Here is a 27,994-nt window from a genome sequence, read left to right as displayed (position 1 = left end):
ACCATCCAAAAGAATCGATAAATTCTGTTACAAAAAAAGTAAAATAAAAAAACCTTGCATAGCAAAAAATAACTATAAGCAAAGTAAAAAGTTTGACAACAAATTGGGAAAAGATTTGCAACTTATGTAGTAAGTCAAGGACCAATATTCTTATATATTTGTGAGATTTTTTTTAAAAGCTTCTGTAAATACATACAAAAAAGACCAGCAAATCAATAGAAAAGTTACCAAAGGATATAATCATGCAGTTCCGGAAAAACATTACATATGGCTCTTGTTCCCTCACTCATAAGAGAAATGCACATTAAAACACAACTGAAATACCGTTATTTAAACATGTACTGGCAAAATATAAAAGTTTGCTTCTATGCTCTTTGTGGGGTGGGGTGGGCTGGGGGTGGGGAGCAGGTAGCCTCCTATATTCCAGGAGGAAGTAAAATTTCATACAATATCTGAGGAGGGAAACTTGAGACTCTCCATCTAACAGGAAATGCTTTGACCCAGACAGTCCACCTGCAGGAACATAAGCTACATTTCCAGACCGACAGCCAAATGCAACTTCTGACACCATCTCTGCTTCTAGCAAGTTCTACAAACTCTCACCGGATGGGGACAGTTTTCACACAAAGGATGACAGGAGCCGCAGCGGGCTGACAAAATCCCACTTGCTGATATTGGCCAGAATATTTCTCACAGCTGGTTCTCTTTCCTCAGGATCTCTCACCTCTCAGCAGACCGAGCTATCTGATCTCACGGCACAGTACCTCTTAGTCCTCAAATGGCAAAAAACCATCATTGAGACGGGGTACTCCCTCCACAGATCACTCTAAGATGTGATGTGAATTAAAGTCACTTTTCCCCCTTTTGAATTCAGACCCCTCTATTAATCTCGTAACCCAGGGGCGATAACCCCAATTTTCCTTCATTTTGTTTAACAACCTGCCCTTCACTTCAAATTTATGACATGTTTCTAGAAAAAGCTTTTAGTCAAAAATGCCCTCCGTCCTTATACTTACTAAGCTGTGCACACTGTCTTATCTGCCTTGTCATGATTCTGTATTCTGAATAGCAATACGAAGTGACAGGAACTTTACCAAAGATGGTCACGATCCTAATATAACATTTTCCATTTCTATCTCATTCCTCATTTCCCCCCAAATCAGAGAAGCCCTTCCTCTCCTCTTGCTCTGCTGTAGGAATAGGAGATAAGCAGATGTTGGGTCCTGGGCTGACGGGAAAGGCAGCATCCAAAGGGTTAAGCCCTTCCCCCACTACCCGCCCCCAACAGAGTGAAGGGTTTTGCTGACCTAGTGTGAGATGAGTTGCAACAAATTCAATTTAGCTGCAGTCAACAGGAAAGTAGGAAGGAAAATAGGATTTAACCAACAAAGCATTAAAAAAAGGGGGAGTCCACAGCAGGAAATAATTATCTGGGCAATTGTTCACTTTGCGAAGGGTCTGGCCTGTATGAATATCTATCAGGATGCAATGCTGCGTCCAGGGGTTTCTCCCAGCACCCTATCTGGTCTGATTAGCTACAGAAGTGGCTCTCAGGGCTGAAGAAATCTGCAATTGTGCTGTATTTCAAGGGAATAAACACATGTGTCACTGGAAGTGGAGGCTGGCACCAGCTTATTCTGGCGAAGCCTTGAGTGGCCAGCCAGAATGGAACCAATACGAAAGGAAGCTCTGGACGGCCACAGAAGTGGTATGCAGAAATAATTCACTGACTATCCATCTGCCTCGGATTAAGCACATTAAACAGTTCAGTTCAAGTTAAGGTTTCTAATATAGAGAGATACACAAATAAACAAAACCACATATTTTGATCAAATATTTGCCTTTGAAAACCTCTACCGACACACGCAGAACTCATCACGTACTTTCCCCCTTAGAATTAACACGTACGCTATCGACGTAATCTGAAAGGGAACTCGGAGTGTCCGATTAGAGAAGAGCAAACCCCCTTTGGAAAAAAGTGAAAATAATACCTTCGGAATAAAAATTCTCCAACCCGTAAAAGGAATTTTGTAGCTTAGCCTCAGGAAAGTCAGCCAAAGGTTCGACTGACGACGGGAACAGAGAGGAGCCCAGGCCTCGCAGATCGCCTGAGTCACTGTCCCAGCGCTGGGTGCTGGAACCAGATCGGTGATCCGTTGATATCATAAAATATCAATTTGCAGGTAAAGTCTGTGGACTGCATTTTAAAAGCGCGTAAATTAAAAATCTATGAAGGTGACATGATGTCATAGATAAATGGCAAACAAAAGATGTTACCACGTATTGAATACTGACTAAGCTAAGTACTTCCATGTAATCATTACAACCACTCTGTGAGGTGGGAACTTTATTACTACCCTGCTTTAACGGATGTGGAAGCCGAAGCACAGAGTGGTTAAGTAACCTGACCAAGGCCACACAGCCAGTACGTACACAAAGCCTGGATTGGGATCCACATAGTCTGACTCCAGATCATGTTCTACCCTGCTTCCCCATGTACACAGGAAAGACAGAGGGGGCCAAACAGAAACTCAGAGCAAGTCCTAGGAGCAGACAGAGCGAGAGTCACCGACGCATCTGCAGGCTTTCGCCTCCCTTCACACCCCCCCATCCCCACCCGCCACGGGGCTGTCACCCTTGTTCTAAAGTTGAAGACCCTCCATCTCGCTTGGTTTTCGCTAAGACTGGGCCCCTGCTGCTTCTCACCTGTGCAGAGGAGGGTGGCATGGGAGAGCTCTGAACATTCGTCAGGGAAAGGAAGCCGGCTGCCTCCCCGGGAACACGTGCCTGAGCTGAAGGATGGCTTTGCGGGCTGTCCGAATCAAGCCAGGTCAAGTTTAGCCTTCGGTGCTTTGGCATCCCTGGAGGTCACATGATCCGTGATTCCAGGTCGCCTGGTAAGGAAGTAGGGAGTGGAACCCTCGGGCAAGCCCTAATGATTATGAACTCAAGCAGTTCTTACTGAGAGAAGCATCTTCCCAGCTCATCTCATTTCAGCCTCACGTAAAATCAGTGATAACGGGTGATGAAACCAAAGCTCAGAATGTTTAAGTGGCTTTTGCCCAAAGTCACAGAGGCAGGAAATGGCAAAGCGAGAATTGGAACTGGGCTCTGACTTCAGAGTCCTTGCTTTGTTCACTTGGGGATGCTTGGCAGCCCCGCCACCGGCCTCAAAGGCCACTTTGTGTGAATTCGTCAAAGGTGCCCTTGCTCAAGATACTTTACTGCCAACTGCCAGAAAATTGTCGCAATCATTATAAAAACCTACGAGATGAATGGCACCCCCGTACTGGGTAGCCCTGATGCTGGAAGACAGGGACTCACGTCCCCAGGCACCTTCCCCGTACCGGACCCCGACAGAGTGGCCCTCCTTTCCTGTAACCCTTCAACATGAGCAAACGCACGTCCCAGCTCAGGCAGTGTGGGGCGTGAGCTCATGCGGCTCGCTTTCAGGTTGAGCAGGAGCGTGGAGAGTTTCCAGCACTCAAGGTAACGGGAAATGTTGAGCAAAGTAGGTGAAAAGCCTTGTCCAATATTTCCATTTACCTACTTTGTCTGTCTGAATAAGTGTCGTTAATTCAAACCATTTCAAGATGGGGCTTGATGATGTGTGAGAGCGGAAGCCCCCGCACCGCATGCTTGCTGACGCTATCTCTTGCTTGGAGCGATCGATTGAATCCCAGCAAATGTGCTGTGAAGGCTGCAGCTAAACCGACCACTAATGTGCGTGTGTCTGTGTGCGGCGAGGGGGCCGGGGATGGGGAGGCGTAGCAGAGGCCGCTCTTCCCAGACCCCTCTCCCTGGCCTGACGTCTCTCTCTGCCCAGCTCTACCCCTCCTTCCTAAAGCCCCCCACTTCAGGGCCCCACAGAAAACTTCAGAGGAAGAAAAGACCCAGGAGCGTGATTTTCTCTCTAGGAAATTCCCCGCAAATCAACCGCCTCCCTTCCTCCTTGCTACTAATGCTTTTTGTGCAGACGGCAGAGTTCTTACCACACTCCGAGCCAGCCTCGATAATACTGTAAAAACTCTGCAGCCAGGAGGAAAATCCATCCCTTTCCAAAAGCAAGAGAGCAGTCTGAAAGCTTAGCAACACACAGCTTTAATATTTTGGTTGATAACGTGCCATGGACTCAGAGTATTTTCCATTTCCTCTTTGTCCTTTTTCCAGTGATTTCAAAGGCCTTTATTAAATCTATCGAAATCTAAATATGGTAAAATTAGGTGATTTTTTTTAAATACACTAAAAAGTATATGGATCCAAATAAGTCTTATTCTTTTCAAAATAGATTCCTGTTTGGGACTTGGACCTATTTCAAGGAAGCCTCTCCCTTTCCCTTCCCCCAACACACATGCACACATACACACACGTGCACGCGCACACACATACACAATCAGTTATCTATCTGTGTGAGAAATTCTTTTGCAGTTGCGTTCAGTGCTTAGCCTATCATTTGGAATATCCTTCAGCTTGCATAGTATGATTTGTAGGGAAAAAAATCCAAGATGCTAAGTGCCATGTCTGATGTCTTAAAAAATATAAGCTGGAGCATAGTATTAGAAGGTCAAAATGAGATTTCACTACAGCAAAATTAGTTGATTCTCATGGCTTTTAAGTGGGCTCTGCAGGCCACTTTAGGGCAGTGACCACCCACGCGTTCTGAGCGGAACGATGCATCATGGGCTAAATGGATTCTGGGATGTCGTGGAAGCTCAGGGAACCTCTTTCCTCACTGGCAAGACAGAGAAGTTGACAGGGCTCTACCTACCCCACGAGGGACCCAGAAGACTTTCTCATGAAGAAGTGTTTCTTCAGAAGTCATTTGTGTTCTGGTTCAATACCCAGAAGGTGTCAAAGCAGAGCTGTTGTGGTGTGTGGCCAGGGAGGAGGGCAGAGCCCGGCCTGTTGAACCTCTGGTACTCAGACCCTGCCCACCTCTCGGCAGGCCCTGAGGCACCTCTGAGGTCCCTGCCTGCCCTCCGCACGGAGCCCCATATTAGAACATTCAAGCCAGTTCTAGAAAGGTCTTTGTAAATTGTAAAGCCTGGGATGAACATGAGTCTATTCTCCCCAGTTTGCTCTATCAGCCACAGGATCCATCACCTCTATAGTCACTGCTAAAATAATAATCACTTCAAAACATTCATCTACTGGTTGACCCTGGCTCTGACCTCTAGCGACTTACTGTCCCTGTTCTCTCTAATTATCTCTAATCTCTATGGTAGGCAGGATTCTACCCTGAATATTTAATCCAACACCAACCTAGGCACTCCTGTGAAATGATTTTGCAGAGGGAGTTAAGGTTACTCACCAGCTGACTTTAAAATCGGGAGATTGTCTTGGATTGTCCAGGAGAGCCTGATGCAACCACATGTGCCCTGAAATACAGAAGAGGAAGGTGGAAGAGTGACTCAGAGAGATCGATGGAAGAGAGAAAGATGAGTCAGAAGGGGAGGTAGGAGAGTTTTGAAGTCTGAGAAAGACTCGACGCATTATTGCTGGCTTTGAGGATACAGGAAAGGAGCCACAAGCCAAGGAATACAGGTGGCCTCTGGAAGCTGAGAATGACGATGGCCAACAGTCAGGAAGGATACGGGGACCTCAGTCTTGCAACCACTTGGACCTGATATCTGCCAACAATCCGAATGAGTCTGGAGGCGGATTCTCCCCCAGGGCCTCCAGTAGGGAACGCAGCCCTGCCACACCTTGACGTCAGCTGGGTGAGACCCGCGTCAGACTTCTACAGAACTACTACCTACAGAACTGCAAGATAACAAAAGGGTTGATATAAATAAATTCGAATTTGCAATAAATAAACTGTAAGCTGCTAAATTGGTGGCAATTCATTATAACAGCAAGAGAAATCTAATACAGCGACTCGCAGTGTTTTTCTGAAAACTGCAGCCAGCCTCCTAGAGGAACCCAGTCATTCTTGGTATTAGAAGATCTTGTTCCGGTCAAGTTCATTTGTCAAACATACGGAGACCCATACACTGGGCACGAGAGAGGGCATGGGGCAGGCAGGAATGGAGAAGACATTCCAGCAGCTAGATCAGTTAGGGCCTTTTATGCGGAAGCAGCCATGGGGAAATGATGCGAATCCAGCAGTGGCTCCATTTTGGCGGCTCATTCAAATCACTCGGGGTGCTTTTAAAAATCCCCTTTCCCAACTTGCACCTCAGGCCAATGACGTCGAAACCTCAGAAAGGTGAGAATCAACGGCTTTTAAACCTCCCCAGGTGATTTCAAATGAAAGCCAAGTTTGGGAACCACTATGTGGAAGGGCTGGCTAGACTTGAGGGGAGAAGAAACTGACTAGCTGGAGGGGGATTCCATCTGCTGGTAGAACTCATAGAAAACGCCCAAGGGGACAAACTCGTGTTCAGGTGTTGGTAGGTTGTTCCGATGGAGTTTACCTTCACTGTAGATGTGGACTGCTTCATCAGAGAATGGCGCAGACACTGTCTGTCTTGAAAACTTTCGCATCCTCCAGAACTGAGATGCACGTAGATGGTGCTCAGAATGTTTGTGGATGATCCTACCTTCTCGGTGATTCTCAGTTCCACTTAGGCGGATATGGAAACGCTGCCAAGTTTCCTAATGTAAGAGTCAAATGTATTCACAAAGCAAACAGGCCCTCTGCTCACCTCTGCTGGGAGCAGCCTTTAAGAGGACATAGAAGAGTTTTCGCAGAAATGGGAAGGAGGGTAGAATGGAAAGTCTGTCACAAGGCTTGTCCTTAAGTCTGAAGTCTGGATGCCAACAAGGATACTTCTTTCCATGATGGAAGCGACAATTCTACAACTTGAGCTAACGATGGTCTTTTCTGCATTTACAACTTGGCAGAGGTCGCTTTAGAATCCTCAAGTTATTTTGTGCGCACTCAATACTTGGGCATCAAGGCAAGGTGAAAGACAGGGAGGTTTGTCTTTCTGGTGTCATTCTCCACAGGATGCATTCTCTGGCTCAGGTGTGAGGCCTTACATACCAGGTGGGTTCAGTGTGATCGCTTTCCAGAATCTCTCCCACATGAGCTGCACCCTGGGGTCTTCTCTCCTACCCGAGTTGGCACACTGAGCGGGCATTCCCCAATGCCTGGCACTCTCCAGACACCTGAGAACGCCCCTGCGTGGATCCTCACATACTGACTCCAGCTGAAACTTTGAACAAGTTTTCCCACGCCACGAACGTGCAAGGTTTTTCTCCTCTGTGGATTCGCGTGAGGCCAAGTTATGGCTGAATCTTCTCCCTACAGTGGCCCTGTGGATCTCATGGTCTCGTGAGCACACATGCTAATCACATTTTGAGACAATTTGAGAGGGTAAGTTATTATTTCAAGTGTCCTTCCATTTCATAGGCATGAATCCGTTTTCATTTGGCCAATGGCCTAAATCAATACCATTAGCATCTTGAGCCCAGGCTGGCACAACAAACTTTCCCATTAAACCTGTTTTTGAACACACAAATATTACTTTGTCAGAGGCTCCGCGTGCTACTAGTCCCCGGCCCAAGAACCTAGAGCTAAAGTTGCTGCTGCTGCTGCTGCTGCTCCCGTGAGCTGCTCCTCTGTGGCCCTCGGCAACCCCTCCTAATAGCCAGTAAGCCTGAAGGAAACGCAGACCCAGGCAAGCAATGTCTGGGGAGGGGAGTCTGAATATAAAACTGTGCAACTAAAAGGTTTCTACAGTTAATACAGCTCTTTCCCCCTGCGAAAGGCTACCTTTAAAAGCTGCCATTTCCTTTGCATTAACTAAAAACGGACACATCTGTTGAAAGAAAGGGGGAGGGGAAAAGACAATAGCTATTACGATAGTCGGGCAAAGTGTGTGTGTGTGTGTGCGCGCACGCGCGCACTTGTCTATGTGCATAAACTCGCTAAAGAAAATGCAGAGAGGCGAGACTGGCAAAAAGACTCCGGGGGGGTTGCTGTCAGTTATTATTTATACAGCATCATAAGTGCATGGCTGTCAAAGCCAACAGCCCCCGTACTTAACTGCTACCTAAGTGCTGGCAATGCGAGATCTCAGAAGAATGACTCTCCTATTTAATATTTAACCAGATGCTTCCATTTTTGAAAATATATTTTGCTCCTTACGGCGGGCAGAGGAGAGGCTGACTTGCAACTTCTGCGATGCATGAGCTATTGTTGGGAGTGACAGAAAACCAGTTTCTGTTCTTCTCACTTCGCTGTCTATATTTCCACCGTGTTGGCATCCAGAGTATTTCTTCCACATGTCTGAATTGCTCCCTATAATATTGTATTCGTTAACATCCTGACGAAATAAGATAAGGCTTAGTTACTCTAAAACCATAAGGGAGATGTAAAAGCTAAGGCTTAATGAAGGGGTTAATGCAATTGGCCCCAAGCCATGCAAGCCAAGGGAAGGGATGAAGCAGAACTTGACTCTTTGCAGGGTTTGAATTTTGTGGTATGATGGAAAGGCCGTGTAACCTGGACTCCTGCAGTCCCTGAGAAATTGCCCAGACCACCAAGTAGAAGCAGGACTGCCGATTCCACTTCAGCACGTGGTAATGTACTAGATGCCGGTGGCCATTCCGCCAGCTACGACCGGCTGACTTTCCACCTCTCTTCCCTGAGTTCGCCCTCTCCTTGTCCCAGGTACATCCCCTGCCTCTCCATCATTTCTTATCTTTGTCCTCCATCTCTGGTCCTCCTATTCAGAGGCCCTGGAAGGGCTCTCTCAGATACCGCAGCCACTACTGACCACGTATGGGACCGAATGCTCATGCTTCCCATGGACTCTTCTGGAAACTGACTTAGATGCCTATCAATTAATCAATGCCGTAGCCAACAGGCACACAGAAAAGAGGCGCCAGGAGCCTCTCAAGTTCACCTGCCAAGACCCGTTCCTCCCTCTTCTGCATCACCAAGAATTTACTCTCCTCACGCCTCTCCCTCCTTGTCCCCGTCGGTGTGTGTGGCAAGTCTCTTAATGGCTCTGAGCCTCTGCCCATGATACGGGGGATGCATGGACGTGGCCAGCCCCTTGAAAGGCCCTCTGTTTTTCCAGCTCTGTTATTGTTACAGCCCAACTGTCAAGTTCTTTCTCCCATGTCTCCCACACATCATTTCCTCCTGTGCCCGTATATTTCCAATGAAAATTGCAAGGACAATACGACAATATAAGAACAAGAGCGCAGTATCCCCAAGAAAGAAGACCGTCTGTGCTTGTTGTTCTTGGGTTCCTTTCATCTCACCTTTGGGGCTCTTTAATACATCCCACCTTCCTGAAGGGAAAGTAAGGGAGACGGAGGAGGCCTGAACAATGAAGCATTTCTCTGCTCCACTCCCCTCCTCCCCCACCCCACTGGCCCAGACCCCCCAGACCAAGAATGACTCCCATGCTTCATAAAATTGCAGATAATACTGAGGGGGCCGTCGGATGACTTCACTGGCCTGTACAGACAGCATCTGTACGGGCTCCTGAGGGAGATGAGATCCGACACAGAGCTGCCCCTTGTGCTGGGGACGATATCAGAGGGTCCCATTATCTGCAGAGGGGATGTGAAATTGGAACAAGTCCAGCTGAGAATGTAGCAAGCCACACCATTTACATGAAATATACGGTGTCGGGTCCGCCACGCAGCCGACTGGCTTTGATCTTGGTGAACTTTTGAATCATGTGTGACTAAAGAATTCTTTACAAAGAATTATTTCAGCTTTCTGAGTTAATGAAAAGCCAGCCAGCACAATTTATGGAAGCAAGAGACCAAGCATTAGAGGGAAGGGGGAAAAAAAAGTCATAAAAAAAATCCCCAGGAGCCTTTAATGCGACAGTCCTCATGGTCTGTGAGGATCTCTAACTCCACATTTTCCTGTCAGATTTATTGGGTTTTATCGGAATTCATTCCTGTCAGCCTGGGGTTCATGGAGATATCCTTAAAGAGAAAAATGTGTCTGAGGCAAGATGACCCAGATCGATGAGACAAAAATCAAGGGAATAAGCCCCTAATTATTGGGCAACGATGAACCCTGATTGCCACGTTACAAAACCAGCATCACACGAGCACAACCATAGTCCCAGGAGGGGGTTACGGGAGCTTCCGATACTTAGGGACCAACTGGGTTGTAACCGATATAGCAAAACTCCACAAAATCAACCTGCCATTTTTATGGCGTGAAAACGATTCTGCTTCCCAATCTACTTCACGGTAGATGATGTGTCCTCAGGGGAAAAGAAATATGGGAAGCTAGGGGGGGAAATGACCACTTAAAAGCAGAGTGCATGTCTCTTCTGAATCGGATGATGTCTGCGTGCGTTGGCCGGGAATTTGCTACAGAGCTCATCACCCAGAGAGTAAATCACAGGATACGTACAAAGAGATTTCGGAACAGAAAGGTTAAGATGTGAGTCATCTCAGATGTGGGAAACCATTTCTCTCCCAAGGCTGGGCACCGTGCACTTTCATTTATCCTTTCCCAAGATTTTTCTTTCAAGAAGAGATTAAAGACAGCCGTGATCTCTGAGAAGTCTTCATTCTTTATACTGCGGTAATAATAAATCTAATTCCTTTCGCTAGTTCTCTCTCTCAATAAAAAACATTTTATCCATAAGCTATCGTCTGTATCGTGAAAGGGTAGCGCTTGGGATAATTTTCTGCTACAGGGAGGCAGCCCGGGGCAGAGGTTAAGAGCTTGGTCTCAACCCCATGCCGCCTTGGTTGGCTCTCTCCTCCCGTCCTAGCTGGCGACTGTGCACTGACAGTCACCCTCTCGGCCTCAGTTTCCTCGTGGGGGTAATGATGGTGTCTCTCTCCTCAAGTCTTTATAAGAACCAAAAAGAGATAATAGGTCAACACTTTCTGGTATGCGATAAACCCTCAACAAATACTACATGACTTCCTAAAACTAGATGCCTTGAAAAATAGATTACAGGTTCAGTCCTTTGCACTTAATTTTAAGAAGCTTTTAAATTTGAGAAGACTCGTGCATTTTAAAAACAGGACGACCGAAATGCAGAAAATAGCCGGTTATTACCCTAACAGAGTTTCGATTTAATGAATTCCCAATAGCTATTTTCTAGGATGTACCTGTGTGTGGGCATCATGCCAGCTAACTTGATGTACATTATCTCATTTTAATTCTCAGAATAAGCATAGGAGGAGATCACTATCTTGCAGCCTTGAACAATGGTCAGCGTGGTTATGTGATCAGCTCGCAGTTTCAGAGGCAGAAGTGTCAGAACTTACATTTTAAACTCGGATTTTCTTAATCCAAGTCCAGTACTCTTTCTAGATACCACATTTCTCTTCAGTGCGCTTCCTATTAGGTCACATTCAAAATTCGAATTATTATAACCATAGATTTTAGTAATACTAATAGCTTATCACATTATAAAATACAATGTGCCATCATATTATATAATCTCTCCCTTAGACAAATACACATGCCTTTGCAAATCGAGGAAAGTAAATTACAAGCCTCTTGGGCAACTACTAATAATTAAGCAGGGAATTACATATTGATTATTAAGGGCTGAAATTGAGAGAAAAACTGAAAGCTAAGTCAGGTGATTGAGATAAAGATAAAGAGCGCTACTAAATCTTCAAGAAAATAAAGTGAAGGGTTTATTGGGTTTGGGTGTTTTTTGTTGGTGGTGGTGGTGGTGGTGGTGTGGGGGTGTGTGTGTGTGTGTGTGTGTGTGTGTGTGTGTGATTTCAAGAGAGAAGCCACAAAAATACCTTCTCTCCTTAAAAATATCTCGTCAAATAACTCGTGAATTCTTTTCACTGCTAGTGAAAAGTACGTATTATTAAAGTGGCCTGAGGGCTGTCTCTTCCTTCTTTTCCTTCCTAGTCTAACTAACATTCTACAAAGTAAAAGAAACCTAATCTGTGAGTTCTTACCCTCCTCGAATACCATTTTTAAAAGACAGACGGCCCCCCTGCTGGGCCATACTGAATTTATAATCTATGGCTCTTCTCTGGAAAGAAGAGGCACCTGCCTCCTGACAGTGCAGAGGCCCCGGAGGGGCTGACGGAACGAGACAACGGTAGAGCTATTCCTTCCGCTCGCAGCCGTGATGCCAGAGTTTGGTGGGCGTGTTGGTTTACTGAGTTTGCCAGAACAAAGTACCATAAACTGGGCGGCTTAAACAACAGGAATTTGTTGTCTCACAGTTCTGGAGGCTGGAAGCTCAAGTCAGGGGTGTGGCAGGGTCGTTCCTGCTGGCGGCTGTGAGTGAAGGACGTGTCCGGACCTCTGTCTTTGGTTTGTGGATGGCCATCTTCTCTCCACGTCGCCTCACGTGGCCTTTCCCCCATGACAGTTGGTGTGCAAATTTCACCTGTTTATAAGGATAGCAGTCACCTTGGGTTAGGAACCCACCCCACTCCGGGATGACCTCATTTTCACTAATTATATCTGCAATGACCCTATTTCCAAATAGAGTCACATTCTGGGGTAAGGACTTCAACATACAAATTTGGGGGAGACACAACTCAACCCATAACGGTGGGTTATGGCTCTGAAATTTTTCCCGGGAAAGGTTGGCTCTCGTCACTCAAAAGATGCATTGACATTAGCCAAATAATTTTATGGCCATTAATGTACTTTCCAGGAGTAGTATTCAAACATAGTGGTGTTGTCTTCACAATCTTCTCGCAAGGTGTTTCCTCTGAGCAAATAGTCTCTCAACCCGTGTAGTCACGGGCACTAAAATGACATCCTGACACTTGAGATACCTAACTTGTTTTAGTATCTAACGCCCTGAACTGAAGGAGAAGCAGCAGGATTGGGAATGGGAAACCAGCAAAATCTTATTCGGACACGTTATTGAGTCACAGTCCATCACTTGGTAAGACAAACAAATATTTCCCACTGGGAATTAAGGCTGGGGCTTATTCAATCTAATTCCTTTACAATTCAGAGTACTAAAGTCAGCTCCAGTGTAGCCTTCTCTGCATACTTTTCTCAGAGACCCGCCTCCGCTCCTCACGGCCTTCCCCAATCTCCCCCGTCCCATTGTCACTTAGGCAGTTATCGTTGCATTATTGATGTACCTCCTTCAAGAGACAGAAATCCTTGAGCAAAGAGACTTAATCTCTGTAGCCACATGCAAAGGAGAGTACAGTCAACATTTGTAAATGAAAGTTGTTCAGCGAAGGGTTTGCGGAATTAAAATCGGGTCAACATGGACCACGTTAACTTAAGAGTCTGTGAACACCTGACTGTCCCTACTGAATAGAGAGGAATGGCCATCTCTCATTTGTTCTAAAAACAGCACGGAGGGAACAAGCGGAAAGCATCGGGACCTGCGCTGAGAATGTCGCTCACCCTGGCTATCTACTCCAGTCCCTTGGGGGAACATGCACAAGTGACATATCAGAGAGCCCGAACCATAGCCGTGAAGATGGAAAGATTATTTTAAATAATTCTTAGTCTCTTTAAATCAAAAGGATTATGGTTTAATCTTTGTCCTCCTTTTTTCTTGAGCTATTTTTCTTGAATCTCCAGCCAAAGCTGATAGTTTTATATACATGTATATATTAGTGAGTATCTAACTCCCTGAACTAAAAGGAGAAAAAAAGCAGGATTTTTTTTTATATAGCAATAATTTGTTTTTTATGAGAATTTCTCTGTGGCATTTACCCCTATTTTATTTGGGCACATTTAGTTTCTCCCAAAAGGACTACATCAGCTGGCATTAGGAAACCTTAGAAATGTGTTTAGGCTAAAACACTTGAAATTGAATCTTCGGGATGACCCAAGTCTAAAGGGATTTATTTTACTAATGCAATTCTGTCTTCCCTAACTCTGCTTCTGTGAAACTAAAATCTCTCACAAGTCGAGGTTGAGTTGGGAGGCAACAAGCAAACTTAACTTCATTTGGGTCCCAACCTCTGAGCTAGCTCAGCGTGTGGCCACACTTGTGCCAGCCCCAAATTCGCTGCCTCTCAAAGTGCTGTCTTCGTGTGTTTTCTTGCACCCCCTGTGCATTCAAATTCAGGCACACCACGGAAAACAGTTCAGGGAGGTGTTCAGGATCCCAGGACGGTGTCCCTGGCTAAGAAGTCCAAGTTAGTCTTAGTTTCACAGCATCCTTTGGGCTGCAAAAAAAAAAGAGAGAGAGAGAGAGAGAGAAAATTACTTTCTTCTCTGATGGTATTTTCATAAAAAGAACTCCAAGCACTTAAGAAAATAAAAGGGTTTCCTTCACCTTTCATCCATGTGGTTCTATATGTGTGTGGTTCTGGGACTCTGCTATCTAGAGTCTGCTATCTTCACCTTGGGAGAAGAAAGGAAAGCTTTTCTTATCTGACACACTAGTCCAATGCAGTACGGAAAAACCCCTCTCTTGCTCCGTGGAGGACAGTGTCCACAGCAGATGTGTGACCAGAAGATGGCGCTGAACCCCTCACAGCACCACCCCCTCCCAACACCTCACTCCCACTGAACCCCGGTAGCCCATCCCAACCTTCACTAACACTGTTGGGAACTCTACGAACCACTCTGCCTGAGCCAGGCTCTGTCCATGGAGGAGATGAGCTATCCTTCATTTCCTCTTTCTCAAGGAAACAGTGGACGTTGGAGTAGGAACTACATAGGGCTGAAAACCCACTATAAAACATGCCTCCTCTGTGGGCCACGAGGAAGACGCCCACGTTTCCTGACACATGTAAACCCAGAGATGGAGGAACATCGGGAAGAGCTTCCCTTATGACTCAGTAGCTGGCAGGTGGGACAAAGTTGCAGATGCATTAAGCCGAACGCAATGGAATGGATGGAGACTGCAAGATCTTTCGGTGGCTTTCCTTGCCCGTGGAATATTGAAAGCTCGCTCTAGTTTTCAGCATTTTATTGTCCTGTCCGTCACAACCTTGCCCTTTACTCCCATCCCACACCCTCCCGCTAAGCTTGTGTGCCGTCAAGTGCTTCCTTCACACCACTCCTCGGTTCTTTCCCTCAGTTTCGCTATTAATCACAACAGTGTGTCCTCTCTATTATTTCCTTTGAAGACCTGGGGAATTACGTGTCACCGTTTTGCCACAGCCGCCTCCTCCTCCTACGGTTTTATTCATGCTCTTTTTTAACCTCTCTCATCTGAACAGACAGACTTAACATTCCTTTTCTAACATGAGACATTGGACCCAGAGACCTTACCACAAAATCATCTCGATCTCTTTGAAACATTACGTCTGAAGCCAGTTGTGTTGAATGTATTCACAGGTTTCTTCCTCGAACATTTTTTCTTCCAATTCTTAGCTTTAAATCTCTCCCCAATAAGTTCTTCATTGGTGGGCTTTGCTATCTATCCTAACCTTTCAAAGCTAGTGTGAGCCGCTGAAAAGGCATCACGTCTAATTAAACTGTGTTGAATGTCAGGAAACGGCATTATCAGCCCTGAGGTAAGAGGTGCTGTGAGGAACCAGGCTCTGCGTGCTCAGCAGTGAACTTGGTGCAGGTTGACCTTGGAAGAGGGGCTGAGAACCACACAGGGGAAAACGCCATCTTCAGAATGATAGAGCAAGTTAGAGGGTGATATATATTCTAGAAAAACTTACAAGAGCAAGGGAAGAGAGACTGGGTGCTGGAGTGGGAGGGCTGTTGCAATTTCATATGAGGGGTGAAAGCCTCGGTGAGTAGGTGACCCAGGAGCAACGGTCTGAAGGAAATGAGTGGATTCCCATTTTAGGCAGAGGGAAGACCGAGTGCCAAGTCCCTAAGGCAGGGGAGGAGTGCATGTGAGGAGCAGCAAGAAGGCCTGTGTGGATGGATGAGAACGGAGAAAAGGCCAGTCTGGATGGGGAATGGTGCTTCCATCAACTCTGGAAAGTTCTAAGGGTCCCCTGGGCCTTCTATGACACGGCAGGGACTCTGGCCCTCACCGAGTGGAATGAGGAGCCTCTGCTGGATCTGAGCAGAGGAGTGACATGCTCTGACTCAGATTTTTTGGTTTTAGGGGGAGTTTGGGTATTTTGCCATTGTTATTTTTAAAAATTCATTATATCTAACATTTCTGGGTGTCCTATGTTGACCATATTACTGGAAATTGAAGTTTCATGTTACTTTATAAATACGTTTATAACTAATCCCTTGCTTGAACCACATCAAGTTGGTTCATATTTAATGTGCTTTACTATTTTTAACCAAATTTACAAAAAATATATTTAATGTAGTATGGTTGGTGTATTTATCCTAGAAAACAGGCAGGAGATTTAGAAAAGCAGAGAAAAATTAAAACACTAGACATTATGGGTTTCAAAGCAACAGAAATCTTACACAAGGATTTGTTCCTGGTGCCTAATTTATGACTCCCGGTTTCTTGCTGATATGCCACCTAGAGAACTGAAACCATCAGCTGAAATTTTTGAACAAAAAAAAATTGTGTCCAAAAAAAAATTTCATTGGCTTATTCTATAAGTATTTATCTATCAGAAGATTTTTCTGAATAACAAAGGATCTATACACGTGAAATCGCAACCATTAAGCAGTAGACTCTTCTTCTGAACTTGAAGCGTGGAGATTGATTCTTTCCTTGTCATCACCTGCTTAGTTTGTGGCGTAGATAAATGCTATTTGCATTAACGTTTCAAAGGAAAAAATAATTATTGATTCATTTAAATATTTCTTTTTTTTTCCCCTTGAATACTTGCACAGAATAAAGTAGTTTGTAATAATAGTTGAATATCATATTATTATCGTATCGTTTTGTTTACTTATCTATTTTTAATTTTTTTAAATTTTTGCTACTACCGGGGACCACGATCGATCAAGAAGACGCTGCTGGTTTTATGCATCCCTCAGACTGCTGTGTGGGGAACACACTGGAGGGAGGTGGGGACGGGGCAGAGCCAGATAGGGACTATGTCAGTAATGCAGAAGAGATGACGCCGGAGGAGTGGGGGAGGGGGAAATGCTCAGATCGCGGGTACGCTCTGAAAACGGAGCCAAAAGAATTGCTTGATGAAGTGAATGTGAGGTGTGAGAGAAAGACAGAAATCAGAAATGCTCTTAATCGATAATATGGATGAACCTTGAAAATATTATGCTAAGTGAAAGAAGCCAGACAGAAAAGGCCACATATTATATAATTCCGTTTACATGAAATGTCCAAAATAGGCAAATCCATAGCCACGGAAAGTAGATTAGTGGTTGCCAGGAGCTGGGGCAACCGCTACAGAGAATGGGAATGGTGGCTCGTAGGTAAGGGATTACTTTTTAAAATATTCTGAAATTACATAGTGGTGATGCTGGCACAGTATGGATGGGCTAAAAGCTGCTAAATTGTACGCATTGAAGTGGTTAAAATGATGAATTTCATTTTCTTTGAATTTTACCTTAATTAAAAGAAAAATAACTCGTAGTGTTTCTGGTTTGAGCAACTAGAAGAATAAAGTCTCCATCAGTGGAGGTGAGTAAGGAAGTCTCTGGCTGGGGCAGGCTAGTGGCGGAAGATGAACAGTTTAGTTTTTGACATTTTGAGTCTGAAAGGTCTATTAGGCACCCAAGTAGAAACATCAGAAAGATAGTTTAGTATTTAAGATTTTAGTCTGGAAGAGCGTTTGGGCTAGAATACATACATCTGCGAGTTGTTGGCCTAGAGATGGCATGGACAGCCATGAGACTCAATGAAATCATTAATGGCATGAATTTAGAGAGAGAGGACCAAGGACTGAGCTCTCAGAAACGCTGAAGTTAAGGACCAAGGAAGGGAAATGAGGACCAGCCAGGGAGATGGAGGAGTAACCGAGATAGTAACCACATCCAGCGCTTTCTCATGCTCACCTTCTTGACCACACATCAAGGTCCTGGCCAGTGTCAGGATGGTTCATACCTTGAGGCTTCTTCCTACGTGCTGTTCTCTATAATCAGAATGTTCTTTTTCCTTTCTCAACTGGTTAACTCCTTCTCATCCTTCGAAATTAAGTTTAAATATCACCACTTTTAAGAAGCCTCCCTTTCTCCTCTAGTCTGAGTTAGATGCTCCTCTCTATGCTCTTTTCTGCATAATACACCATAGCCCTTGTCGTGTGGAACAGGAAACGCAGCTTACACATCCACCCCGCACATGACTCAACACAAGGGTATGTCGTTACAGCGTGCTGAGCATTTAGTCCAGTATTCGGCATACAGAAAGGACCTAAAAAATATCTGTTGAAGGAAAGACAAATATATAAATGCCTTACTTCACCCCACAGAAATGCTCTTAAGATGGTTAATGTACATCAAAGTGCTTAGGAATTTTTCATATTCATAATCCTCTATTAAACAAACTGGGCAGGAATGCTACTTAAATCAACTCTGTGGAAAGTTATTTTATGAAGCAAAGAATTCTATTCTAACACACAAAAAAATCAGCTGTGATTGCAAGTTCCTATTTCTATACATTTTGGGGGGATTTATATACTATTCATATATATAAAATGAATTGGAAGAGATACTTTTATATTGCATTTTTACATGTGCTTTTAAATATATACTTATATTTGGATGTTTGGGGTAAAATAAAATCTAAAAACAACTGCCAGAATATGTACAAATAAAATTTCCCACCTTTAAAATGGGGACCTGGGACCAGCACACTATATAATATCACCTATGGATATAAACTATCAAATGAAGAATAGTTAAAATTATACACAGGTGTCTAAGGAGAATTAAAACATTGTGCTCAAGTCTTTGCGTTCAAAAAATAAAAAATCGAGAATCTCTCAGGAACTTTTTATCACATGAGGAAAACTCTCTCTCAACTTTAAGAAGTTTTGTAATCTTATTAAAGGAAACATAAACTTTGACCCCCTCGGTCATGTTTAGAAAAAGTAATTCCATATGTTTATTAAATTAGAAAAGGTAATTATGTCAGAGGCCAAACATGCAGAAAATAAAGACAAACTTGAAGGTAAAGCCACCTCCTGATCACCCCCTTTCCCCTTGAGATTAATCTCTGACCATGAGAGAAGATTCTGGACAAGGCAGAGGAGGTGATTTAGGTGGCTAAGAGTGGATTCCAATTTTGGATCTGCCATTTAAAGAAAAACGAAACGATAGCGGAAATTGCAACAATTCGTTTTTTAATCATTGCCCTGGAGTGGCCCTAGAACCTGCCATAAACTTCCCAGCTCTCCTGGGCTTTACAGCCCAAATTCCTGTTTCCACTTTCTTCCTTTAAGTTTTGAGCAGTGTTTGGCATGAGAAAAACCATTTTACAACTCAGGGTCTTTCGTCCATATTTGCTACAAGCAGAGTTCGGTTACAGGCTGACTTTGGGAGCATTCTGGACTTCTTCGGTCTCTTGATATTTACCAAGCATCGTTCAATGAGGACTCAGAGAGCTAAGACCAAAGCATGTCGCAAGAGTGTTAAATTACTACCTCATTGCTTACTGAGTGGGATTCGGCATAATCTTTCTCAATATTAAGCTTGTCTTTCTGACAGATTCTGTAAGGAAGCGGTTTGATGGAAACAAAAGAAGGAACGCCTCGAAAACCAGCCTCACCAATCCCCCGCCTTCCAAATACCTCGCTCAGGTTGGCGGCCACGTGCACCATACACGGCAGCCGCGATACCTAATTATGCTGCCACTGGAGGAACTATTTGTACCTGTCAATCACAGGACCGAAATGGCAGAGAACTGCTGCAGGCCAACCTATTCACGAATCTGCCTTCTCCTGACCAAACACGGCAACGTGATGTAATCTTCCTAGAGCGTCTATTGTTCAAGACTTGCAAAGAATGTTAGGATTGTACGTGCGGTGGGCTTGTGGAAGGACTAGCCTCTAGAACTACGAACACGTCTGACATTATTTTCTCTAATGTTAAAGACCAGCTTGGTTAACCCTTCACTATCCGTCTCTCTCACTAGAGTTCAGGCCCCAAGTCTGCCTGTCATTTTTAAGATCAAAATCTTTTAGTTAAGTTTCTTGTCAAGCCTATTTTTTTCCTATATGCCGCATATGTAAACAATGGGCAAAATATACAACAGTCAGAAAAACATGTCATTATAAACATTTCTTAGACCAGAGTCCAGGTCTCGAAATTCAGTAACATGTCAGGGGACAGCTTCAGAGCTGTGGTCACACTCTTCTCTGGCATGTAAACATAGCTGTCGCAATCTGGAAGATTCCAGATTCAAACCGGTCATCACGATGAAAGGGGTCTAGTTTGAGAGTTTCAGGGCCATCATCCTTACTGTCTTTGGCACCACATGCTTTGGAAATCACCCTTTTATAAAACTGAATATTTTTTAAACTAAATTTTAATGCATGTTGCCCCATCAACAAGAAACATAAGCCATGCCTAATACAATTATTCCTTCTGTCTGCGGCCATGCCACCCTGAACAAGCTCGATCCCATCTGATCTCGGAAGCTAAGCAGGGTTGGGCCTGGTTAGTACTTGGATAGGAGACCACCTAGGAAGACCAGGCCCTGTAGGCGTAAAAAATAAATAAAAAATAAAAAAATAAGGGATTGTAAGCTGACAAGGTCCTTGCAATCTGTGAGGTCAACCAAGGGTTGCCTCGCCTAAATTAACTAATTAATTAATTAAATAAAATAAAATAAACAATTATTCTTTCAATCTACTAGTACATTCAGTCCATGAGGGCAGGAATCATGTCTACGTGACAATATATTCAATACTAAACTCAAATGTTAGGTCTGTACTTTATAATTAGCAAATGAATATATCATACTAACAAGGCAACTTTGAAAGTTTTCTCGCAGTTTCCATATACTAAGTTCATGCATGAGAGGGCCACAGGTATATCACAAGCCTGTAGCATGAATCTGGCAGTGGCATTAAGTTACTGCGAATCTAGTTAGACTTTTCATTGTTTAAGGAAGGACCTAGGCTTTACATGTCTTTTTTCTGCCTGTAGGGACTAACACTCGCTGCAACCAATTCTGATGTTGGCTAAAAGGCAATATTTTACCTCTGAAATGTTATGATCAATGAATAAATTATAAATTTTGTTACATTTATCTTGAGGTTGAGATGACATTTATTTATGTATAAGAAAGTTATGTAGAAAGAAACAAAATGATGAAAAGAAGATCAATAGAAGTAAATCAAGAATTTAGAATTGTTCTTAAGTCTTTTCACTTGGTAAATGAGTTGTTGCTTCTCCGTTTTACCCCAAAATAGTAAAATAGCATTTCCTAAAAATATGAAGCAAAATATACTTTTGGAAATGTCTATTGCTGTTTTTTTCCTTTCATCTCAACTGATAAGTTATTTGCTACAAGAAAAAAAGGCTTCTAAAGCCACTCATAGTGATTTTGATAACTCTGTGTTTGATATCTGATTTTAAAGCATTAATGGGTACAGGTAGAAATAATAATAACAATTGCAACTCTTATTCAAACAATACGAAAAGGATTTTCATGTTCATTGTTGTCTTAGAAAAAATAACCACAGAGTTTACTACTTCTAAAAGAAATGAGGCAGATGACTTTCTTTTTGAATTTATCCAGAAATCTCTCCTTCCATAGGTATATGGAAATTCATAGGTATATGACATGAATAGGAAATTTATAGGTATATGAAATTCAATTATATAGTACAATCATGTCACTGTAAATAGATCTACAAAGTAATGATACTGTCTTTTAAAAGAGAGGCAGAACTTAAATCTCCCCAATGCAATCCTGTTGTTTAGGGAGTCAGTTTGAAAGGGGATCCTTATTTTCTCCGTAAAGACTTCCGTAACAACCCATGCACAGGTCGCTATTGAATAATATATAACATATAAGACATAAGGATATATCTAATACAACAGCATTTATCATACTGTAGTTCATGTATTTCTTCCATGCCTACCTCATTCCCACCACCCAAAGTGGATTCATCAGAGAACAGGCTAAGTCTCATTCTCGTTTTTAGTCCCAGTATCTAATAAGGAGTTGGAATAATATCCAATAAATGAGTGAATAAACCAAAAAAATGATTCAATTAATACTAAAAAATATTTCTGAAACTTATTTATAACTACCTTCAGAACCATTTTTGTCATCTAAGAAAATAATTTTCATTATTCCATAGTGACACCTCATGTAAATTAAAACAATACTCCCCATTTTATCCACAAGACATGATAGTGATGTTTCCGTGATGAAATTCTTTCTTAAAAGGAAGAAATTAACTGAGAGCATCTAACAGACCATACTTCAGGATCTGAAGGCAGCAGGCACCCAAATCCACTCTCCCAGGAGAGTAACCATGATGAAGGCCTTATTTATCTCCATGACTTTTATTATCATTTTATAGATACACTTCATGGAAGAAAATATTTACCACTATTCTGAAATAATCAATGACAAAGACAAGCTATGCTCTCCGTGAAAAATATAAGTGAAGCCACAAACACTAATAGAGCTACTTGTGTGATGTCCATGGCAACTCATCTCTGATTCTCAGAGAGAAGATTAAGACCTTATAGGTGATTAATCCATTCCCTTTTGTGGACAACATAATTAGAAAAATCCACATTAACCTCAACACCAGAATTTTAATATTGTGCTAGAATCCTCCATATGCCTCAAATGAGGGGGTTACGTCTCTATTCCATCATAGCCCGTGACAGGAATGCCTTTTCAGGGAATTCATGAGTAGGCAAATCTAGCTCGGTGCTAAGAAAAAGTCCCCGTTGCGGCACCAGCCTGAGCACAAGGATTTTCATAGAACATGACAGCTGTTTTCATAGAGAATTATACAGAGAGTTCATAGAGAAGCACAGCACAGTGAAACCTAATAGACCACATTAGTGCATATTTGTGTGTATAATATATACATGCATATTAGATTATACTCTAATCTAATATACTAGTGGCAGAGGTCAAATTGAACTGCAAAGAGGGAGAAACTGGCTTTCTAACAACACCTATGTGAAATCAGCCATAGTTGACAAAGCACAAGCTCACCTACACACATGGGCACGGGCACACACACACACACACACACACACGCACGCAGTGGCTATACCTGAATCATATAACAGATTGACTCCAAGAATTGAGGACCCCCTGAATTTTTAATAAGACCACACTGAGGGGCTGAAGGGAGGTAGGTGACTAACATTCCAGGAGTGTCAGAGTCTTTGTCAGGCAATTCATTAACATGAAATCATTTTCACTTTCCTGTACAAACAAAGTTGAGTCTTAGCTCTGTAATTTTGCTTGTACTGCCTCTAAGACACGAACATTCTTTTATTTCCTCTTCACCTGAGTAGTTCCTACTCTCCTTTTAAGAGATGCCTCTCAAGTTTCAGGTGTCACCCTCTCAAGAGCAATCCCTGACATGTTCCCACACCCCCAGGGTGGGCTAGTTGTTTCTCAACTATACTTACATAATGCATCCCTCTATCCCAGCACTTACCACTTTATACCCAAATAATCACTCCTGTGCTTCCCTCCCCTGCAAACTGCTATCAAGGATTTTTGGCTTATTCATTTTTGTATCGCCAAGCATACCTGGCACTTAAAAGGAGTTTAAGACATGTTTGTTAAATAAATAAATGAATTAAGTTCTTAATTCATTTAATATTATCTATAACTCTAGCACTGGTCTCTCTGGCTTATGAGAGAAGAGACTGAATTTGCAGTCTCTTGAATAAATTCTCGATCCTATCTTTTGGACAAGTTTGACTTGTCCAAGTTCACATAGTTCATAAGGAATGATCAGGAACAGCACTTTGAAATAATTAGAAAATGAATTATTTTCCCTTTGCACCAGAATAAGAGATTGGAAACAAAGATGAAGGGCATCAATTCTTGTAAATTATCATAAGCAGCAGGAGGCACTGACCTTAAAGACAGAAACCCTCTCAGGGAAGGGTCCGCTGACCAGGAGGTGCTGTTTGCCTCATCACCGGTTACTCTCCCAGAAATACTTAGTGTCTTTGGCTAACTTGATGTTGATGGTCTAAAGCAACTAAACTCAGGGTCAATAGTCAGCACAAGTTCAAACTTCCATGAAAACCAAACCCATAAAGAAAAAAGAGGGTGTGCTCAGTTTCTTTAGTGTGCGGGTATTCATTTGTACAGTCCCAGAGAGCAGTGTTCCACTCCTGATGTATTCCGACGTAAACGTTAACACCAGAGTTTCACTTTTCAAGATGATACAGGAAAGACATTTCTATCTCCTTATCCCTTAAAAAATCATCTCCAGACAGTAAATAGGATGAAAAGCAGAAACACAAACTCTGTCTTCAATAGTGTTCGGTGACACATATAGCCTTTTACTGTAATATACGCATAAAGCGGATGATGGCCCCAACAGAGTGCAGGAGGGTTAAAATAAGTGCCTCTAGGTGGCGCTATCGATGAGAAGCAAGCCAAACGACTGTGAAACTCTGGAGATGCTCACACACTGGAAACACCCAGAAGGCAGGCTGGGGGAGGATGCCTGAAAACAGGGGGTTTATGTGAAGTATATGCTGGAGTCAATTATAACTCCAGGTTTCATCCTTATTGATTGAACCACTTCCCTTATCAGAGATAAGAGTATGGTCTCTGGGGAAACAAACTAAAGAGGCTCCTGAAACAAGGACCCGATAATGAAAAAAAAAAAAACAGACTAAAAACTTAGCGATCAAGTGAATACTGAACGATGATACCCCCAGGCTTCCTCTCCTACTTAACCTCTGAACACCAGCCGCCAAGTTTAAAACTCCTAGGTAGAGGATTGGAGGCTTCTCCTTGGAGGCACTGTCCCACTGAAAAGATCTATTAGATACTGACATTTGAGTCACCAATGAAATAAAGAGCCAGTTAGCAGCTAGATCACACCACGAGGAGGCATCACACATATCTCTTTCGATCAGCTTCTTAGTAACCCACTTCTTACATATGAAAGACAGCCAAGGGACACTAGACATTTGAGGAAAGCCTCCAAGATAAGCAAGGAAGACCAAGGCATAGAAGAACAAAAGAGAACTCAGACGTAACAGAGATACTTCAGGAAGCAAGAGAGAATTTCAAAGAAACTATGAAACAAGAACAGGTTGCTATATAAAGGGAATAATGAGAGAAGAAGCAAGAGTTCTTGGGTATTAAAAGTGTAATAGCTAAATATTTTTAGTCAGCAGAAAGTTAAAATGTCAAGTCAAACAAATCCCTCCAAAAGTAGAACAAAAAACTGAAAGTATATATAATAGAGTAGAAAAGATAGGATCGAGAATTTATTCAGGAAGTCCAATTTCCCATCACCCCCCCCCAAAAAAAAAGAGAATATAAGAAAAGAAATAATATAAGAAAAATTTCCCAGACTGTAAATTGGAAAGGCCCAGTGTGTGCCCAGCACAACTAAAAAAATAAAATAAAATGACGAGCTCCACCAAAACATAATATCATGAATTTACTGGAACATTAACAATAAAGAGAAGATCTTAAAAGCTTCCAGAGGAGAAAAAATGTTATACATAAAGGACTGGGAAACAGAATGACATCAGATTTCTCATAACAATATTAGAGGCAATATTAGGCCTGAAAATGCTGAGTGAAAAAAAAATTCGAGAATCCTATCTTGGTGAACCATAAATCAAGTGCATGAATAAAATAAAGATATTTTAAGATGCGCATACCTCGGGCTTTTTTCCCAGGGTGCTCCACAGGATACACTTCACCAAAATGGGGACGTAAAACCTAAAAGAGAGAGAGAAACAGGATCCAGAGAACAGACGACACAGCAGGCAAGAGCAGAAAAGAGGGCACTCCCCAGGTGACCAGTGGGCCACTGGACCAAAGACAGTTCTCTTCGGAGTGGGAAATGAGACCATTATTAACTACAGAAAAAGCACAAAGTTATTAAAAAAAAAAAACAGGAAAAAGAATCATGAGCGTCAACTTGGCTCAGCTAATATATGTATATGTGTATAAACCAATAGTTATAGTAATATAACCAAAAAATCTGATATTATTGCACATAATGTCATAGTTCGTGGCACAAGTAAGTGCTGGTCACGGTGGGTCACCACAAACCAAGGGCGGAATGACCAGGAAGAGAATTCAGGGAACAGTCTGAAGCTGATGAGCATCTGGTTTTATCTCCTTTAACAAGGCTTATCAAAGATTTGTGGTGTAAATTGACAAATAAGTCATGAGTTTTAGAATTGAATCAACTGCATGTACATTTCTCTTTTTTGCTAGAGAGAACAGTTTCATAAAGTATGCAAACATCAGACATACTGAATATGATAATTTATAGAAACTGTTCTCCAACGATCCTCAAATCTTAAAGCTGATTTCAATTTTTGTTATGCTTTTTTGCATGCTATCAAGTTTTTTGAACCTCAAAATATATGAAGAGCTATGTTTATTAACTGTCTGTTTTGATCGTTACTTTATAAACATCTATTTTATCCTCTTTGACCATCATGCAAGGCAGGAACTTATGACTACATATGAATTGTTTTAAAACAAATTGGATGAAATAACAAATTGGCCAAATGATTAATTAGATAAAAATGAATATTTCCGGACATGGATTTTTTTGTTAGTACATGATAGTCATTTGGGTGTTATTGAACAGTTTGGGTACTCTTTATAAGTTTTTATGCATCTCGCAGGTTTTTTAATTCAGAAAGAACCCCAAAATTTTACGTGTGTTTTTGCATTTTTGTCCATTTTCCAGACCACTGGTTTTCAAGTATTATATTTACTGTTAGCCAATTCTGCCTACTCTATCTGGCACTATTTTCTGTGTTTTAAATTTTTATGTCTAGTTCTAAGTAAACTGATTGAAAGTAAAGTGGTTCAGAAATTCTCGTTTCTCATCAGTAATTCACATATGAATGTCTGTGTATCCTAGAATGATTTCCTGCTTTCTAATTAGGATTTTTATTTTAATTCATTTTCTGTAGACATTTCACCACTTTCTAGATACTTTGCTTTTGAAAAAAACTTAAACACATTTTCTGGCAGTTGGTCCACCTGTCCCTTCTTACTAACTGTGAAATAAAGGGACCTGTGCCATCTAGATATACAACAATGGTCTTGAGAAAAAGGCACCACAATGCCTGTTGGAATGTTTAAATAACAAGAAACAGTCTAGACAAATATTCCTCAGCTTTTTATCCCCTATTCCATTTTTTAAAAATAATGTATTAGTAGTGTCTTTCTCAATATTATCTAGCAAAAATGTACAAAAAATAAAAAGATTTTGCATAAAATTTATGGAAATACTGGCCAAAGAGGCATTATTTTTATTGATATTTTATGTTAATTATTGTTATTGTTCTTTTAGTTTTATTTTATCTTTTATTTCTAACTTTGTTCATCTTCACAAATAACTGAAAATAAATTAGAAATATAAGGACTCTCAAAGGCAAACGGAGAAAGCATTACAGTACATTAGAATTTGCTAAACTATCCTAGAAGTCACAAAACAAAGATTTTCAAACAAATGTTCTTTTTAAAATGCTTTTGAAGTGCATTAAAAGTTGCAAATAACTAATATTTGAACAACCAGAGGCAGAAAACACCAATATTCAACCAATTAGTCATTTTGACATATTAATTGGCAAGTAAATCATCCATTTTTGTTGCTTTTGTCATTGTCAGGTTCCCAAGGAGGAAACTGAGGATGAGGGAGATAAGGTCACCTTGCCAACTGTCACACAGGTAGCGAGGTCAGAACTGGGACATAAATCCAGGCCATTGACTCTCATGGGCACTGCCGCCCCTCACTGGCCCTCTGTTTTCTCCTGCTTGATACTCTCAATACCTGGTTCCCAAGGGTTTGTCAAGTGAAAGTAAAGGAGATCAGCTCACATCTAAGGAGTTTATACTCCTCTGAGTTTTAAAAATAGCTTGATGTGACGGGAAACAACGCAGTAGCTTAAAAATGAGACTTTGAGATTCCAGATAAATTTCACACATTTCTCATATTCCTGAACCAGGATTATCAAGGTTTGACTATTCTGGCAAATATGACCCCCAAAACACATTGGATTCTGAACAACACCTTTCTTTATGGCAAAGGCCAGTCACAAAGAGAGGTGGTATCTGGGACAAGTGTCTACTTTGTACACGGT

At 42.3% G+C, this 27,994-nt stretch overlaps 1 long non-coding RNA gene and 1 pseudogene across 4 annotated transcripts in view; one reads left to right on the top strand and one right to left on the bottom strand.

Annotated features, from left to right (window-relative positions):
• Window positions 1-424: 424 nt before the first annotated feature.
• The window catches only part of LOC120602436 (uncharacterized), a 51,311-nt gene continuing 23,741 nt past the window's right edge, over window positions 425-27,994 (bottom strand). The window contains exons 4-9 of one of the 4 annotated variants that reach the window (XR_005652762.1): window positions 17,750-18,115; window positions 14,181-14,248; window positions 12,140-14,070; window positions 5,312-7,447; window positions 2,707-2,894; window positions 425-2,197 (exon numbers count right to left, since the gene is read on the bottom strand). This is a non-coding gene — a long non-coding RNA (uncharacterized LOC120602436). Of the gene's footprint in view, window positions 2,198-2,706; window positions 2,895-5,311; window positions 7,448-10,913; window positions 14,071-14,180; window positions 14,249-17,749; window positions 18,116-19,482; window positions 19,498-27,994 lie in introns of those variants that run through there. The other 3 variants (XR_005652764.1, XR_005652763.1, XR_005652761.1) reach the window with 3 other exon arrangements.
• Window positions 20,281-20,399, top strand: LOC120602687 (uncharacterized; annotated as a pseudogene).

This window comes from Pteropus medius, unplaced genomic scaffold (genome assembly GCF_902729225.1).
Source record: "Pteropus medius unplaced genomic scaffold, Ma_sr-lr_union100, whole genome shotgun sequence".
Taxonomy (NCBI): Eukaryota; Metazoa; Chordata; class Mammalia; order Chiroptera; family Pteropodidae; genus Pteropus; species Pteropus medius.
This window is presented reverse-complemented; position numbering and strand designations above follow the sequence as displayed.